Source organism: Rhinolophus sinicus, linkage group LG03, assembly GCF_036562045.2.
Source record: "Rhinolophus sinicus isolate RSC01 linkage group LG03, ASM3656204v1, whole genome shotgun sequence".
NCBI lineage: Eukaryota > Metazoa > Chordata > Mammalia > Chiroptera > Rhinolophidae > Rhinolophus > Rhinolophus sinicus.
In genome coordinates, this window is record NC_133753.1 from 159,473,609 (window position 1) to 159,493,449 (window position 19,841).

The 19,841-nt window shown below is 35.7% G+C and overlaps 1 long non-coding RNA gene across 1 annotated transcript in view; it reads right to left on the bottom strand.

Moving 5' to 3' along the window:
• Positions 1-1,863: 1,863 nt before the first annotated feature.
• Positions 1,864-19,841, bottom strand: part of LOC141570425 (uncharacterized) — a 275,111-nt gene continuing 257,133 nt past the window's right edge. Inside the window, exon 7 of the long non-coding RNA XR_012494433.1 lies at positions 1,864-2,231. This is a non-coding gene — a long non-coding RNA (uncharacterized LOC141570425). The remainder of the gene's footprint in view (positions 2,232-19,841) is intronic.

Consider the following 19,841-nt stretch of genomic DNA (forward strand, 5'->3'; position numbering starts at 1 on the left):
CTTCAACCTCCTCCTGTCTGAGACTAAAGAACTCTAGTTTCTTAAATATTTCTTTAACTATGTCAGTAGCTGTTCTTTTTCAGCATAATCTGATAAACAATAGAATACAGAATACTGTACATTATTATGTAATGGGGTCTAACCGGAAGATGACTTTTGACTTCATAGTCCTGTGATGATACCAGATAGTATTAGAGTCAACTTTATATAGCTTCAGAGATAACACAATTTACTGCTGCATCACTCTTCTTAGAACTTGATTATTAATCCCTGATTTAAACTCCAGTCTCCAAACTCCCCCTAAAAATCATCTCATTCTTACAGCCTTGCAAATAGGCCCAAGGATCTTTTTATCCTATGACAAAATGAGCTGTCCGAAAATGGAACAGGCTGTCTTAGAGTATAATGAGTTCCTTTTTATCAGAGGTATTTGGGTAGAAGTTAGACAATATAGTGAGAGTGCTCATAATGCTGAACAAACACACAATAAAAGAAGTTCATTTAATCCTTGCATGATTGCACATTTCATCTTGTAAACCCACTTACAGAGAGTTCATAACTAAGCCTATTCCACATGCTCAAAGTTATTAACTAAAACTTAGGCAGCTGAAAATCTATGATCTCAATTCTTTCATTGCCCACAGGGAGAAGGAGCAGCCTATTTGGATTCATAGTGTTCTCATGTCGCAGGACTGCTCTTCTGCAGAAGAAATATGTAACCAGAATCCATTTCCATTCGAATCAATTAATGAGTATTTATTGCTAACTTGTTTTATCTCTAATGAACTGCTTAGAGTCAGTGAGGAAAAAAATTTATGTATGTACCTAGTAACTGGAGAACACTACCAAGGACAACATAAGCACATGTAAAATAATATGGTAAATTCCATAGGCAAGAATACAGAGGAAATTTAAATAAAGAAAATTAAGAAGCAAGGCACCCTGATTGAGGATTCTAGGGTCTTGCTATGGCCTGGGCCATCTCCGGGCAAAAAAAGAAGGCATTTGTAATCAGAAGGCTGACCTTTGATTTTTTTCACGCTGTCCTCCATTGAGTATTCTTGGATCCTCAGTCCAAAATTCTCACTGGATCTCAACTCTTCTTCAAAACTTGACATTAGCAGAAATTTTGATGATGCTATTTTCTTGTTTGCCTTAGATTCTATTGAGGATTAAATAGCATTTAGCAATAAGGTGCCAGACACCTTAGTAAACTCTAAATAAATGGTAGCAATTATTACCAATAATTATTACAGTGAAGTATTGCATTTTGAAGGATATTATTAGGAGACAAAAAGTTGTAATACAATAGAAATAATGTATTATTTTATGCTTATAAAATAAAGTTGCAAAAGGACATATACAACACATTAACTTTGAAAGACATAAAATTACTCTATGCTTAGACATACATGGTAAAAATACATAAATGTAAATGGAAGAATACTCTCGCAACTAACAATAGTGATTTTTCTCTGGGGATGAAGGAAGTGGAACTGTGACTGTAAGATTCCATTAAAAATAAGACAGGCAGAAAAAGCATATATGTAGAAAAGTATAATGAAATAAAATAAATACAGAAACATGTAATTTGTTTTATTTTATTCATTTAATAAATGTATTTAACAATTATTAATTAAGCATACTATATGTTCCAGACAGTGAAGATATAGCTATGTACAAGACAGACACAATGGCTGCTTTCATGGAGCTCTTACTTCACATTGTATTATGGTAAGCACTCAAGGTCAATACATACATATATATATATATGTGTATATGAGGTGTGTGTATATATATATATGTGTGTGTGTGTGTATATGTATATATGTGTGTATACATATATACACACATATAAATATATATACACACACATATGTATACATATATATAAAACTCATTGGGGCTCTTATTGCTTTGTTTGTTTCTACCAATTTTTTTTTATTGTGGCAGAACAACACACAACATAAAGTTCACTAAAATGTTAAATATGTCCTTGATTTATTAAAATGTCACATTTATAACTTTGTTTACCCAAAATAGAACCCATTTGAGCCATTTTGTTCTTTAATGAGGAGAACTTGAACAAGATTCAGTTTCTCTTCTTGATGTCAGCCAGGATGTGATCTCTAATCACAAGGCTTAGTCTGATTCCCGTTGACAAGACAGCAATGAAGACAGAGAAAGAGCCCATTTTGGTAAAGAAACACCAGCCTTCAAGAAAGTGCAGTCTATAAAGAAAGATAATAGAAGGAATTAGATCACTTGCCGCAATCCTCTTGTTTAATCCAGTACTTCTATTCTATCTGAAATAATAACTATTTAAAATTTGAAAGTTTGACACTTGAAGAAATCACAACCTGATTTAAAAAAAAAGACTATCGTATTTTCAGATTAGTGAGACAATGCTAAGCTCCTAAAAATTTCCTAAATAGAAATTAGAAAACACAATAACTTTTATATTTTACGTTTCATTGACCTAAATTAAACTGGACACTGCTGTCATCTTATCGTATGATTCGAATCTAATCTCTAGAAAATTAGTCACTAAGACACATATGTGAGCGCAGATAGGAGCAGGCCAAGGGAAAGAAAGTGTGAAGAAAGCAAGGTTTTTTTCCTAAGCATCAAAAAATTTTAGTTGCACTATGGAATGACTAACAGAGCTTTCTGTGAGATTCCATAAAGGACGTGCTGCATGATAGACAATCACTAATGTTGTTCTGCTATGCTCTTCTGCAAAGGATGACAACAAGAAACAGAAAAGAAATGCACCTTTAAGGTCTTTTCTTCCCAGAGTGCGCCTACCTTTCATATCATCAGATTGATTCTATCACATAGCTAAATTCCCTGTCTTATAGAAAGTGCAGATAGAAATAGCCAAATTTTAAGAACATAGTTTAAATTTGATGCTACTTACCCTTACACAATTTATGTTTTCTTTAAATTTGTCCCAGTGCTTAAGGGACAATCTTACCAAGGATGGTATAAAAGCAATCATATAATCTTAGGTCTTCCCTAAGACGACTTTTATTCTCCCAAATAGAGGGGGAGGTGGTTTCTTCATCAGTCACATCAACAAAATACCACTCTGATAATTCAGTGAAAAATAAATGTTGTAACTCTTAGGAGAAAAATACAGTAATTCCAGAGGATAAGAATTTCCAAATTTTGTGTTCCTACTCTCAGGTACAGAAAACCCTAGGAATGATAGACTATCCTTCGGACATTGACAGTCTCCCAATACAAACAACATCCAGCATGATGTAGTAACAAGAAATGCTTGTTTTAATAAAGTTGGGTGTTGTATCAGGCCAAATATCCAACTATGCTCTGCCCATGTGCAGTTTAGTACAACAACCCTGGATTTAAATCTTGGCTCTCATGCTCGACAGGCCATGAAAAAGTCTTTTTACTTCTTGAAGCTTTGGTTTGTTCATCTGTAAATTAGGGATCAGTAATAATACCTACACTACATTACAGGGTAACTGTGAGCTTTAAATATGGTGAAATTTGTTCTACAAAGTTCTTTATTAATATAAATTGCTGTACAAATTTATTTAGCAGCAAGTAAGCACCCAACAATGTTCTACTAATAATTCAGAAATGAATAAAATAGGGACTTTGTCCTCAAGGAACTGACATGCGATTTTGAGGAATACTGATAATTAAGTACAAAACAGGTGTGGTAAAGGGAAACAAATTGTTATAAAGACCCAAAAGAGGGGGAGATTAATTAAGAGAGTAGGCATATGAATGAGTCAAAAGAGATAACAAATGAGATGTAACGTCAGAACTGGGCCTTTAAAATGACCAGAAATGTGCCTAGCAAATCAGCTGAGATAAAGGTGACCATCATGAACTGAAATTAGGAGCCGGGACAAAGCACTTGGGGAAGCGTGAGATGGCCCTTCTGGCTAGAGTATGGGGTACATGCTAACAGGAAGTGGGAGATGAGTTCTCCTTGCGAGGTTGTGCTCAACTGTAAAATATCTCTTCTATGTGAAGAGTCAGGACTGTGTTTGCTGGCCATGTTGGGTCATCAAAGCTAAAGCAGGAGAAAAATAATAATAATGATGACATCTTGGTTTTAGAAAGATTAATATTTTTGAGACAGTAAAAGAAAAACTGTAAAACCTAAGTGGAGTATATGAGTAAGGATTTGGAGGGGCACTCATCTGGATGAGAGAGGAGACACTGAATGGAGCAAGAGATGGGACAGGATTGTTTGAAAAGAAGAGATGAATTTGAGAGTTATTCCAGAGGAAAAGGAAAGAAACTTCATGACCTATTGAATATGGAAAATGAGAGAAATCAAAGACGACTCCGAGGTTCCTACCCAGGGAATTGTGTGGATAGTAGTGCCATTAACCAAGACACAATGCCCAGAAAGAGGGAGGTGTTTGGGGAAAAGAAAGAGAATGACTTCAGTTTGAGGTAAGTTGAGTTTGACAAGCCAGCAGGATATCCAGATGGGAATGTCCAGAAGGCTGGGCTCAGATGCAAAATGAGCAATTTACTTTGCCTTTCTTTCCTCCACTGCAAAATGGATGGGATATTGCTTGCCACTTCTCTCCAAGGACTGCAGAGAGGATTAATGAGGCAGTGCTGACATTTATTCCACACCAAGGATCAATGAGAGCTTGCTTGGCAAAGAGTTAGGTTGGAGTTACATTATGTTAACTTGAAAACAAAACAGCTTTGATATGAAAGTCACTGAGGGGGGAGAATGCAGACCTGCAAGCCCTCATTGTAGCATATAATTGTACTTTCGGCAGCCAGTACAAGCACAGCCTTGATGTGGGTGGGCCCTAACCTGTTTGCAGCTGAAAGCAAAGAAAGGGAACCTCTCTTCCTATTGTCTGTACTTTCTTTTTGAAATCTTTTCCAAAGTCACCAAAAGTCAGCCCAAATGTGAACTTGGGAGTCAGCCAAAAAAAGAACCCTTGTGACACTTTTCTGTGAAGCCCATTTCACGATGAGTCACTTTGTCAATAACATTGATTCCTGAAGCAAGCTACTGTTAGCTGCCTTTGTCCTATGTAAGATTGACTTTGTGTTGGCTCATTAGTTGGCCAGTAATTAATTGGCAACACTGAGGTCACCAGGTAACACATGCCTGAGGCCACTGCCAAGCCAGAAGCTCAAACCCGAAGTGTTCCTTCCAAAAATGTGGACTCAGGCATAGAATTATGCCTATTTTTAAAATGGGATACTTCCATAATAGTTGAAAACCCTTTCACTCACAATTTTTATTTCTCTTCCTGTACTTCAGAGAGAGCAAAGAAACAAAATATAGAACAAGAGATACATGATACAATGGAAAAAAAAATCTTTGAGGATTCCGTCAGATCTGATTTCAGATTTGAAACTTACTGTATACCTTTGGTTCTGGTCTTTCTGGTGTCCTTCTTGGCAAAGTGTAGTGTCTTGAGGATTGAACTCTTGTCACTTGCTATCTGTGTGACCTAGTGTAAAGTACTAAGATTCTTTCTGATTCAGTTTCCTCATCTATCAAATAAGAATAATATTACCCGTCACAGTTTGTGTAACAGTTGGATGAGATAAAATTAGTCTTTAGCCTTGGGTCTGATACACAGTGATTGCTCAGTAAGTTGCTGTTGTGCTGCTGGTGGGGTGCTGCTGCTAATGTGATAATATGAGGCACATGGCTCCCTGAAAATCCTCGATAAATGTAAATTTACATATGGAGTGTGAATAGGGATATCACTACAAGTCATACAGGCTAATTCCATGTAATACAGGTTACAATATACATCAGCGGCCATTTTAAATAGGAAAATAAATCACCAAAGGACAGCCTTGCGTGGATAAAAGGACTGTTTTACCTGTTTTGCCTTGGTTTTGAATGTGGAAGCCAAATAAGTTGTCTGGATATGTTCTTGAAAAACACTAAAATAAAATAACAACCTGGAATTTCAAGAAACACATTATGATAGATCTAATTTCTTCATCCTCTATGATGGCCTCCCAGCTGCTCAGAGCCAGGGTCTTCAAAGCAGGTCCAGGAACATCAGCCTCTTTGGGCCTCATCCTAGGATTGCCTCTCTCCTTCCTTTCCTGAGATTACAGTTGCAGGAACTAGAATTGACCCTCCTTGTCTTCCAAACCTAAGTCTACTACTAATCAGGAGCCGATTCACGGTTAAAATACGCTCCCAAACTATGGTCTTGTATTCTTCCCATTACCTCCTGCTTCTTCTGAAGATTTCTGTTTCTGCATCATGCGCCTAATTTCAGAGATCCTCAAACATCCCCCTTCATTGCTCTCCACACCCCAGGCACATAAGGGTAGTCATTCTGTGGGCCAGAACAGATCTAGTAACCTACATATCCTTAGGAAATATGAATTCATTATGTTAAGTCCCACAGCAGTAGCTACTAAGCTCCCTGGGGAAAAGCATAACTTTTGATGTAGCTTAATGATGTAGGTTTTGCCTAATCTTTTATTACATTTCATTAGAATTTGAAGGAAGTAGTCTACATTTCTCTTCCATGCATCGCTCCCCACAACAATTCTAAAGGCACAGTTTTAAGCAGGATGGCATCTAGGAACGACAGGATGTAAGAAACATTTGTTGTAATAAGCCCTTCTTAACACCTCCTTCAAACATGATTTATTCCATCTCTTGATAGGAGAAAGCAAAAACTATCCATAATAACAGCAATGTCTATGATTCCAGACACACACATTATTTTCAAGCTCCCTAATGTCAGTTTTTGGATGTGTGAATAGTGAGGAACTTGGAGTGGAACAATGTAAAATTTATATTAGACTCAAAATCAGTCTCATATTTGGGATGTGTTCTTTGTTATATATGCTGTAAAAATTATTCTTCCAAATAGGACGTCAATTGCCTTAACTGATCTGTTGCTGTGGTGGAAGTAAACATTTAGCAACATTCATTTTGATTCTCATTTCAAAGTTAATATGCTGCCTTTTATTTTATCATAATATTGTTATGAAAGTTAAAGTACTTTCAAAGGTGATTGTGTAGTTGGCCAATTAATTGCCGTGGGGACTTGACCTTTCACCACATATACTGAGAATTGATATTATCAAACGTAAATTTGCCCTAAAGAATATCAATGTTGGAAAAGATTTGTGAAAATATAAATTCAGTTGACAGACTTCATTAAAACATTACTGCTAAATTCTAGATATTAAAGAACTATTATCAAAGGTGCAAGTTCCTAGAAAGAGCAAAGGGTTTGCAAATATTAGAATATTACCATTATGTTTCTCAAAAGGAAATGTAATATAAAATTTTTCCATACCGACTCCCAAAAATGGATTTTTAAGGCAGGTTAAGCAAAAGTCATATGCAATATAATCATTATTATAAGGATTATAGTAACAAAAACTTAAAAATAAATGAAAGCTGTGTGTCGTTTATGCTTAAAAACATAAAGTGAGAAATACGTCTTGTAATTGATTAGAAACTATAGTGCGAAGATTCATGGCAGCCAAAGGAAAAAGGAAATTATCTGCTCAGGAGAAACAATTTTACCTAGCATTAAACTCTAAGAGTAATTTATATAAACAGCATTTAACTAGCTATTATTGAGCAATGAGTTAAGTAGCTATTTTACAAAAGATACAGAAACCATATTCATTTAGTTGAGTTTTACACAAATTTGCTACAAAAGAAATTGTTAAGAAAATAATAAAATCATGGTTCCATTAAGACTTTCCACCTGGCTGTAAAACAATGCAATCCACAGATGCTATTTTTGGTAGCCTAATTGCTAACAAGAAAAAAAAAAAGGCTCTCACAAAAGGAGCCACCACTCAAAGTTTTAAACAAAAAACTTAGTGGATTTTTGGTAAGCAAGGAAGATCTGTATCAATAGATTCAAGTATTTGAAAAAGTGATTAATTACTCAGGTAATAAGTGATAAATTAGGTCAAAAGAGAGGTGATAGAATCTTAGTATCTTTTCTTTCATTTGTCAACAGATATTTTTTAGTACCTACTATGTGGCATGTAATTTCATTTATTCATTTTTAACACAGTTTCTATCAAATTTTTGATATTTTACAAATTGCTGCCAAATAAAGTTACACAAACATTTATAATTGACCTAGGTCAAAATAATTTTAGTGATTACCTTATAATGTTAGGGAAGCATTTAAACAAAGAAATAACACTTCAGAACATTACAGACTAGTTCATTAACAGTTTATGTTGCCAATTTGCACTTTATAATCCCCTCACCTTCTCCCTCATCCCCACCCCACTCTCATCTAACAACCCTCAGTTTTTTCTCTATATCTCTAAGACTGTTTCTGATTAGTTTGTTCATTTATTCTGTTCTTTAGATTCCACTATAAGTGAGATCATATGGTATTTGTCTTTCTCCACCTGACTTATTTCACTTAGCATAATGTTCTCTAGGTCCATCCATATTGTTGCAAATGGTAAGATTTCATTCTTCTTTGTGGCTGAGTAATACTCCTTTGCATAAATGTACCACAGTTTCTTAATCCAGTCATCTACCAATGGGCATTTCAGTTGTTTCCATGTCTTGGCTATTGTGACTAGCACTGCAATAAACATAGGGTTCATACATTTTTTCAAATTAGCATTTTGAATTTCTCTGGATAGATACCTAAAAGTGAAATTGCTGGGTCATATGGTAGTTACATTTCCAGTTTTTTTGAGATACCTCCATACTGCCTTCCATAGTGGCTGCACCAATCTGCAATCCCACCAACAGTGTATGAGGGTTCCCTTTTCTCCACATCCTTGCCAGCACTTGTTGTTTGTTGATTTATTGATGATAGCCATTCTGACTGGAGTGAGGTAGTATCTCATTGTGGTTTTTATTTGCATGTTGTTAATGATTTTCTTTAATTTTATTAATGGTTACCTCTGAGGATTAGGACTTTAGAACAGAAGAGAAGGAGCTTTACTTTCTATATTCTTGTATTGTTTAAAATTTTTCCTTTTATTTTTTAGAAACTTTTAGATTTATAGAAAAATTGAGAAGTAATACAAAGAGTTCCCCTATATCCCACATCCAACTTCCCTATTAACATCTTATATTTGTATGTGTTAAAATAAAAAGCAAATGGAAGACCGGCCTTGAAGGTTCCCTGAGAGGATAAACCAGTTTGGTCATTAATTTAACTTAATTACCAATCACTGTGAAAACACTGCTTTCTCACTATATAAGGTGCTTTGTAATGGTACACTCCTGAGCCTCATTCCGTGTTTTGGTTCTGTGGCTCCAGGTTTGCAAAACTTCCCTTTTGGTATGTGTACAATAAATTTTTACCAATTAAAAAAGTAAAGTTTATGTTAATGCTATTACCTACAGCTGTTCCAGTGGAGTAATTTTTTGATAATTATGATAGCACACAACAAAGTAAAAAAGTACCAAAATATACAAATCCATTAAAGTTGCAGAAAATTTATATATTTTATAGACTATGTAATGCAAAATTTGATTAGTTAAGCACTGAATTATTCATGTTCTATATAACTCTTCACTGAAATACTAAAAATCTCTCCTTGGATAAGTTACAATAAGCATGTTCTACTTTTAAAAATTAAAAAGGCTATCAAAGGCATCAAGTATAAGTTGTGCTAATAAGATGCCACCATGTATAAGCCACCTCAGATGATAAAACTCTGGGGACAGAGTTTTTATGTTGTTGTTGTTATTTTTTAAAGAAAACTGACTTTAAGTCAAACAGCAATTTTTATAAATCATGGAAAGGCACTTTGGCATAATTCATGTGGCTCAGGGCCAAAAACGCTCATAAGATGCATCTACGTGTAGTTATACTTAACATAATTACACACACACACACACACACACACACACACACACACTCAAAGTGTTATAGGTATACTAAGCAAAGCAAAACTGGGAAGATTCCAGGGTTCTCATCCTTTCTTTCCCTGAGCAGGTATCCCTACCCCATCACCTCTCACAAATTCTCTAACTCATGACTTCCTAGCAGTTAGGTGTGACTATATTATTGAGTTGTGTACAGTGGAATAAATGTCAATGGAAATGTGTGCCACTTCAAGGCCTGGCCCCGAAAAATACCCTACATATGTTCCCCAGCTCATTTTCCCCCTTACGGCTACTTGAAATAAAGGTGACCCTCCGATCCCTATGGAGACCTTGGAAGCTACATATTAAACATGGCAGAGCCTCATCAGCCAGGACCTTGGATAGGTACATAGAGAAAGGCCACCATGACAACCTGGGCAAACACCCAGTACTCTTAGCAAGAAGCAATCTTCTTTTGGTTTGAGCCTCTGTACATATTAGGATCTATTTATTATAGCAGTTAGCCTAACCTAACTAACACACTATGCAACTTGCGGAGGATCTAAATTTAGTCATGTCCGCTTTCACTGGGTATCTCAGAGCTTGCTTCCTTTGAGGGCATATTCAAAAAGCTAAAACATCTCTGGTTACTTAAGATACTTTACCCATAAACACTGCAAGTCGATGAGTTTATGTCAGATTAAACCTGGACTTTCCTGTTTTCAAGTCGAAGTGCTCCCTACAGACCTCCTCCCCAATATCTTCCCCACGGTATCTGTCTAGCCACATACCAGCTCTCTTCACTCCCACTTCTAATTTAAGCCCTTCTCTTTTCCTGCCCTAGAACTTACAGATACGCTTCATACCTTTGACACTTTGGCCACAATTTTCACTATTACCAACAACGTTTTACTGATAGAGCTCTCCTTATCTGGCATTCTGAAATATATCTCATTTGCCTCATATAACCTGAACAACTGGTAATGTTATATGATATACTTTTCATCACTTTCGAGCTTGGCTGAAGGAAAAGAAGACATTTTTTTCTAGCCCAGAGTATGTCCCTGGGTTCCATAGTAAGGCAAGTAAATAAACAAAGCACAGTGTGTAGCTGCAATGAGAGGAGGGATGAGGACTGGTAGAGGTTGCATAGGGAAGTCAATTAGTTCACTAGCATGACCAATTACCAGCAGCCCCTCGTTAGTGACACTTCCATGGTTCTTCTGCTCCTGTACATTCTTAAAAATGATAAGCCAACTCAACTAAGCTTAAGCAAATACAAATGTGTAGAATATCTATTCTATGCTGAAAATTATATTAAGGGTCAAAGAGGATACCAAGCAGTAGAAAGCAGAGTGCCAGGGGCGGCCGGATAGCTTCAGTTGGTTAGAGCGTGAGCTCTGAACAACAGTTTTGCTGGTTCGATTCCCACATTGGCCAATGAGCTGCGCCCTCCACAACTAGATTGAAGGACAATGACTTGGAGCTGATGGGCCCTGGAGAAACACATTGTCCCCCAATATTCCCCAATAAATTTCTAAAATAAAAAGAAAGAAAGCAGAGTCCTTTTCCACTAAGGCTATGGCCTAATTAGAAACACAAGATATATACATAAATATTGATGTTATAGGACCATATATGATTAAGTGCCAAAATATATTATGCAGACAATACAAGCCATTGAATGAATCCTAGATCCGGGAGAACAGTGTCAAGTGCACCTGTCAAGAGACATTTTAGGAAGCCATAAGAAAGGGACAAAAATTTAACCAGATCTGATTTATTTCTTCCTGTATCCTAAGTGGTCAATTTTTGCCCCTACTTTGTACAACAGCCTACATAATTATATAAAGTGTCAGGAGCTAGAAAGCCTACCTTCTGTTGGCAGATATAGTCTCCTTAAAGAGGAGAATGTCAGAGATTGAGCGGAGCTAAGCTCTAGCTGGCTCTGTCTCCATTATGTGTTCTCCCAGGGGCAAAAGGTGTAAAAGAGCACATCATCTACTTATCTGAAACATAATGAAATGACATGTTTTTAAAAGGTCAAGATGCCAGAAGGTAACATAACTATTGTGTTAAAATCATATTTTAAAAAAATCAGTAACCTTAAAGTCTGTGCAGAAAATCAAATTAAATGCTAGATAGAATGACATTACTGAGTCCCTGAAATATGTTATGAAAAATGGCGTTCTAACAAAATCCTACCCCCACCCAGAGGTCTAACGGAAGATTTCTTGTCTGTCTCATGGGTCTTCCATTCTCAAATAATTTCCTTTTGGGTTATAAAGTGTGATTTAACACAAGGTCTTATATCAATAACAGTTCAAGAGTCAAATGTAAGGATCTGGGTGGAATTATAGGAATTAGAATCTTTAGCTGACTGTTACCTATCCATTTTGGCTCTACCAAAGTGTCTGGCTTTGACAGAACATATTGCTCTTGGTTGGCTTGTAACTCAGCTTTTTCCAGTGGAGCCTGCGTTCTCTTGAAGGATATCTCGAAAGGCATAAGTGACATTTGGAATGCTATCAACATACTCAGTTTATAAAGCATTAGTGGTCAGACCTAAAGCTTGGAGATTGACCTTTTTGATAGTTTAGCAAACATTGGATTATCAGAAAAATCAAGGACAATGATCATTTTTGAATGTTTCAGATTTTAAGTCAGTCCATCATATTTTGGTTGTCTTTGGTGATATATTTTTAATATACTAAAGATGATTTAGTTCTTCTTTTAAAATTCAATTATACAAAAGTATGCCTCCTCTCATTAATATCCTGAAATGTCTCACTCCTTTGATCCCTTTTACCAGCATGGACATCTGACAAACTTCTAACTCTAATTGAAGAGTCTGCTCAAAGCATCGTCTCCTTTGAGAATCCTTTCCTAGTCCCTCAGGCAAAATGAGACCCTCTAACCTTTGTAGTCATCTAATATTTTGCATATTCCTTCATTTTATCAATTATAATATTGCATTATATTTGTGTACTTTTTCACTAGATTTCCTTGAAAGGAAGGAGTGTTTCTTATGCACCTTTGCTTTACGGGACCTAGTAAATGGTTAGCATACAGCAGGAATTTAATAAATATTTTTTAAAGGAACATATAAATGAATGGAACTAAATTCTTAAATTTCCTCTTCCCCTTAGATATAATCAAGATATTTAACATGCCTTCCAATGCGCGGCAATTTGGAGGAAAAATGGATTCACAAATTCTATATTCGTTAATTCAATCATTTATTCATTAATTTAGTAAATATATTTTAATACCCAATATATGTCAAGCACAATTATAGGAGGTGAAGGTATAGATAAACTCTTTGTTTTTGATCTTTAAGTTTGCTTTTAAATTATTTCATATGTTTAAATATTTGCAAAGTGTGTCACTGTCAAATGATTAAGCAGTACTGTGGTGGCAGCTGCTGGGTTGGCTTGACATACTTCCACAAATTCAGTGAGTAAGGCATCCAAATGGATTTAGACAGTTTATTCTTTCAGCAATAGTAGCATTGTGCCACTCATCTCAAGCCCCAGTTTCAACCTGGTGATGTGACGAGGGCCCGGTATTGCCTGCTCACACAGTGGGATGCATGACAGGAGAGGAGGCCTGGCTTGAGGAGACTCTGATCTATCAGGGCTATTGGAAAATCTCCAGAGCAGTGTCATCCTTATCAGCCTGGACTATAAGCAAATCTCTGCAGAAAGGAGGAAGGAATGCTGGGATTGTAAATAATAAATTTGCTCCAGAAAGAGTTCCTGGTTCCATCATTCCAAGGCCATCTGCTTATACAAACATTTCTGAAAAGATAGGTTTCAAGCACTTGCCCAACAATGCCTACACATGTAGAAATGTGAGATTTATGGAGAACTGTTTCTCAACAGTCATTTATGACATACCATAATTATTTATATTTTAAAATAAAATTGTTATGTACCTCTTTTAAGTGTATCTAATATAATCAAAAAGTGTCGTAATTTAATATCCATTGTCATTTATTTAAAAATTATATGAACACACATTTGTATCCGATTTTATTTGTTCATTTTTCTCCATGAATTTACATTTTCATTCCACTTCCAATACAAAATTTAACCATTAAAGCTTTATACCTGAAAATATTTTATCAATGATTCTATCATGCTTATTTATAATTGAAATTTATTTTATGTTCTGTGATCATAAAATTCTAAGAGTTAAAAATATTCTGGAATTATCATTACAATTACACTACTATACGATTATAGTAAAACTTTTAATAACTATTAATACATATAAAATTAAAATTGTATTGAAGATACATTTTTGATGCGATGAATGAGGCTTTAAAAATTAGTTCATGTATTCATTGGTGAGTATCATCCATTTCTAGATGAAACAGGTTCTGGATCAGGTCTAGTTTTTCATATTTATATTTAAGTCCTGAAAAACTTCATTACGTAAAAATTAAAATGAATAGGAAGTTTTATGCTGGAAATTATGTACTCACCCATCACCCAAAACAGTTTTAATCATCAATCAGCTCAAACTATCTAAAAGAAAAAAATTGGAAACCACATGACTTGCAAAATAATTTGTTACACGGTCATTAAAGTATTTAGTTTTTAATTTATAAGAAGTATAACTGTGCAACAAAGGTTTAACTCAGCAAGTCTAGGTTGTCTACACTCTTAACATTCCAAAGAAAAGTTTTTCCTTTGCACAAATCCTGGAAGGTAATCTCTATACCCTTGGAATATCCTGCCTGGTAACGGTGTCTCTGTTTACCTGGGAGTCTCGGGCCACTACAGGTGCACTGTACTAACAATAGGACTTATGTTGGGGGCCTTGAGCTGTGCAGCACCAACTTGAGGCTGGATATTAAGGCAGGTAGTCAACTTTACCTATGTGACTGATACTCAATAAAAACCCTGGACGCCAAGGCTTGGTGAACCTCTCTGGGTGGCAGTACTCCATGAATGGTATCACGCATCATTGCTGGAAAAATTAAATGCTGTCCCCTTGACTTCACTGGGAGAGAACAAGTAAAAGCTTGTTTCTGGTGTCTCCTGGACTTTGCTATATGTCCCTTTCTCTGTTGATGATTTTAATCGGCATCCTATCACTATAATAAATTATAAACATAAATATAAAAGCTTTTCTAAGGTTCTATGAATCCTTCTGGCAAATTATTGAATGGTCTTAGAGATTATCAAGCATAATACTAAGATGGTTTTATAAGACTTAACAAATAACTGTTAATTATACCTACTCCTCCTTCACTTTGAGGCATTATATTTGTGAAGACTAAAATTAGGAAAAATTGTATTTTAAAACACCCATGTAAAGCAAAAACTTACACATTGGCTTTTTCTTAAATTTAAACGAAGAAAAATACATTTATATCAAATTTTAATTTTCTAGAGTCCTAATGATGAACAGAGAAATAGATTGTCAAGTATTATATGTGGTTAGTAATTTTCATGGTTTAAATATAACAAAATTTATAAATGTGCATCTCACATACCTAGAACAGCATATTGACATCAAAGAGAAAGAAATAAATTAAACATAATTAAATGAATTTTTATAGAGTCAAGGCATTCTAGATAGCATTTTAGAAATATTTTTGTCTTAGATATCTATGTAAGTCGATGTGTTTTTAAATCATGCACTACATTATGAAAAGGACAAGAAGGTAATAAACTATGATGAAGTCAAGTTTATACAAGTTGTAATAGTGATTAGTGTTAAGTATAATATATTGTTCACAACAGACTACACACTACATACTCACAACTTGGTTAATTTAAATCATTTACATGATGGAAAGATAAATGAGTATTTAGGAAATAAACAAGAGAAGTGGTTGACGAGTGATGTGAGCAGAAGATTTGTGCACAGATACTACAAAATGACTATGCATTTACATTACAAAATAATTTTCTGGAAAAATTTAATGAAACTATTTCTCCTGTGAATTTAAATAACTGATCATGAAACTATGACACTAACTGAGCTCTGACACAAGTTCCTTTTTAGCACTGATCTGTTGCAGGTAAATCTGTTCCCGATTGAATTCATGCCAACTATGCAACTATGGTGGAGACCAAGACGTGGGAGTATAAAATTGTTCACCAAGCTCTTTCTCATTCCTAAGAATGATGAAAGTGACAAAAGTGCACTGCATTGCAGAATTTACTTCCCAACATTTTCCAAATCTTAAAATCCTATTGCTGAATTAGGTAGATAGGTACATACATAAGATGTGTAGCCTTGTCATGAGTTTGTCACCTCGATGAAGTAAAATGCTGCTACTGTCACTATTTCTCTCTTTGTTCTGTCTTCGTGATGCATTTCCTCATGGTGTATGCATTCTTTGACAGTAGATCATGGCGTATAGATAGCAATGTTTAAAAAAATTACTCCTGTTGCCCAATAATACTATACACTGTATCTGAATTTAAATTATCTCAACATAGATCAAAATATCCACTGCTCACTCCATATTTTTCCTTAACAAAATATATGTTAGATTGGAAAAGACATAAAACACTACCACAAAAGTTCATGGTGACTTGGCTATAAAGAGCTTCACAGGACTTCTAGTTCTGCCAAGATATGCTCCATTCCTCCCAGTTTTTTCCTCTTAACAAATCATGGACATAACACAACAAAGATGCAGAGGAAGATGCTTAAAAAAGGAGGCAGACTGCCTAAGGACCTCAGGATTTAAAGAAAAACGTGGCAGTAAGTTGCCTGGGTTTCCTGAGCACCACCTCATTTACCACAGGTCATGAACCTCCAACTCAGGATCACCAACAGGCACAGATTTTTAAACAGCTCAAAGAAAAAGCACTGCTATTTATTCTAGAGGAGACATATCTGTGTGTTCATGTTTGATGAACTGCTAACACTCAGAAGACATCAGCAAGAACACAGAGGTCAGCTATTCACCTCCCATTTGAAAAACAATTATAAACTATGTTTTCATCAAGATTGGTGGTTCCCAAACTCTAGCTTTAAGCATAATCTCCCAGAGGACTGGTTGAAGTAGATTGCTATTACTCACCCCCAAAGTTTCTCACTCAGTAGATGATCTGGGATGAGGTCCAAGAATTTACATTTCTAAAAAGTTAGTACCAATGTAAATATCAAATACAGTTAATACTGGTCTGAGGACCACTCTTGGAATTACTGGTCTCAACCAAGAAATGTTCAACCTAACTGTCAAGCAGATGCTCTCCCATAGATAGTATAATATAATTTAAGCCAGAAATCCCAGATGTAAATGTATTGATAATGGAGAATAGTATTGTTGCAGGAAACAAAGACAAGATCCTCTGAGTTGATAATGTGGTTTACCTGGAAGGTAGAGAATATTTCCACTATAATTTTCAGAAAAGATAGGTTTGGGAGTAGAAAATGGGCATATGGAAGGCAAACCTTAGAATATGAAGTATGGTGAGGCAACAGGACATTTCTCCCCACCCCTTAGCTGCCATGGCTATTGGAGGCTAAATATAAGAAGCATAGAGATGAACCCCAAAAGTCATGGAAGTTAGTCTCTGTAGAAAACTGAGTGAGTAGCACCACAGTATAGGGAAAAGAGGTAATAGCAGAAATTCTGGAATTAGAAAGTTGATCCCTATGTAAGAAAAGAAGACAGTGATTTTGGATCTGTGAATGACAGAAATACATAACTGATCCTGTCTCAGCACTTCTGGGTCTACCAGGAATCTTGGAAGTAGCTTATAAGGGAACTGAACTATATTGACGCTGGAAATCAGATAACTTGGAGAGTCTTGGCACTAAGCCAAGCATAGCACTAAGGGATTATCCACTCTCAGAGAACCACAGTAGCCTGCCTCTGCAGGAACCTGGATCATCTAGGCCTAAGGAAATCAGTAATTCCAAACTAATTCCCTGACAGCAGGACTAAACTCAAAAGTCACACCTACCATGTGGCAATAGATGTCATGGTCGTAGACTGGTAAGACCCCAGGATTCATTTTTGTTGGTGCAAAAATATGAACTTTGGGTCCGTGTGAGATTCTAAAGTTCTTGGGAAAATTAAGGGTGAGGGGAAGCCCCAAGAAGGAGATCTTAGGGTTCCTGATAAATAAGGGAGTTGTGTACTGAAGTGATTAATTGAAAAAATTAAGGAGATGTGACCAAATTGGTTTTCTGAATTAGTGGAGCATTTTATATGAATGGTATGGTTGTTGTAAAATTCCCAGTGGCTGGTTGACTCATTGGATAAATCATGAGCCTAAGAAAGAGTGGGGAGAAAATTTAATTTTGCACTTGAAGAGGCTGGTTTTGCTCATTTTTGCTGGATTCTCCCCTAACACTAGCCAGGCATTTTACAAAAGGATAATCCAAAATAGAAACATGGATTCAAAATAGATCATGACTAATGAATGTAAATTTATCTCCATGGCTGGAATAAGCAGCTCAAAAACGTGCCTGATGTGCCAGGGGGCAGTCATATCATCTTGGTTTCTCATTACAGCACTATTCTAGAAAACAACAACAACAACAACAAAAAAAAAACAGAGCTCCAAACTGACTGAGAAATACCATATTTACTCTTACAGAGATCCTTGGAATTCATTCAACAAATGTATTATGTACCAGATTCTACTATCCTTCACTGTATTCTCCATCTAATCTTTCTAATAACCATATAAATATTATCTTCCAATTACAGACGTAAGAAACATGGTTTGGAGAGATTATACAATTTAATTTGATTGCAATTTGAAACTTAAAAAAATATTATTAGGATGGTGCTATCAAAACAAGTTTTATCTATTTAATAAGAATCCCAGTGAGTTCACTCTGTACAAAAGGCATGAAATAACCAAGGGCAGAATTTTGTCAATCTGAGTTGCACCAGTTTTGGTAAACACTGCCAGTCTTACAAAGTGATTGTACTGATTTATCCTCCCATCAATAGTGTAGGAGAATTCTAATACTAATTATTCTGTGAATAATTACAGTTTTGCTTTCTTGCCAATGCTTGTAGCTTCTATTTATTGACTTTTATTTTTCTTGCCCTATTTCACTGTCTAAGGCTTCAAAGAACAGTGCTGAATAGAACAGGTCACAAGGATGGTGAGCTTCCTTCTTATGTCCCTGAACTCAGGGAGAATGTGCTGAATATTTTATCACTAAGCATGTTTACAATAGTTTTCTTTGTAGATATCCTTTATCATGTTAAGAAAGTTACATTTCATAGTTTTTGAGAGTTTACTTTCAATAGAAACTGAGCAGAGATAATTCTAAAGAAAATACTTCAGGAATAAGTAAAATGAGTACAAAAGAAAAGTCTGAAACACAAGAAGAATAACAAGTACAGAAATTGATAAGTTGGTAAATATATGGGTAAAGTTAAACAACTATTTAATTCAAATTTAAAATAATGTCTGATTTGAGGGTTTCAATAAACAACATAGAAATATGGCAGGAGCTTAATTTTGAATCTTTCTGTTTTTACTCCAGGAAAACAAAACAAAAAATAATTTCTCTCTCTCTCTCTCTCTCTCTCTCATTTTCAAAGTGACGAGGCTCAGAAAAATCGACAATCTCTAAAATCCATGTAAATGATACCACAATCCAAGTCAGACCATAAGACGTTGTGATGGTGCAACAGGGAAGGATAGGCTGTCTGACGGGTTTCTAGAATATTCAGCAAATATCCACTTTCTGAAAGAGAAGATCTGGTAACAAAACTGATGTGGGAAGGATGGAGATGCAACAGAACTCTTATTTTTCAGGAAGTGGAGAAAGAAGTTGCAGAAAGTTCCCAGGGGAACCTCAATAGGTGGCTCTCAGAAAATACTGCTCTAAAACTGAGTCATCACTCTGGCAGGCAGAGGTCCCTTGGTGATGGTTGTCTCTGAGCCAGCCTGTGAGCCTTGGCAGCCCCAGGAGTGTCACTAGAAGTCCTCCTGAACTAGGTTATATTCTGACATAAGAGGTAGCCCCCCTATACAGAAGCACCATAGTCTATGGAAATAGGTAGTATGTACAGCAAGAACATGAGAGC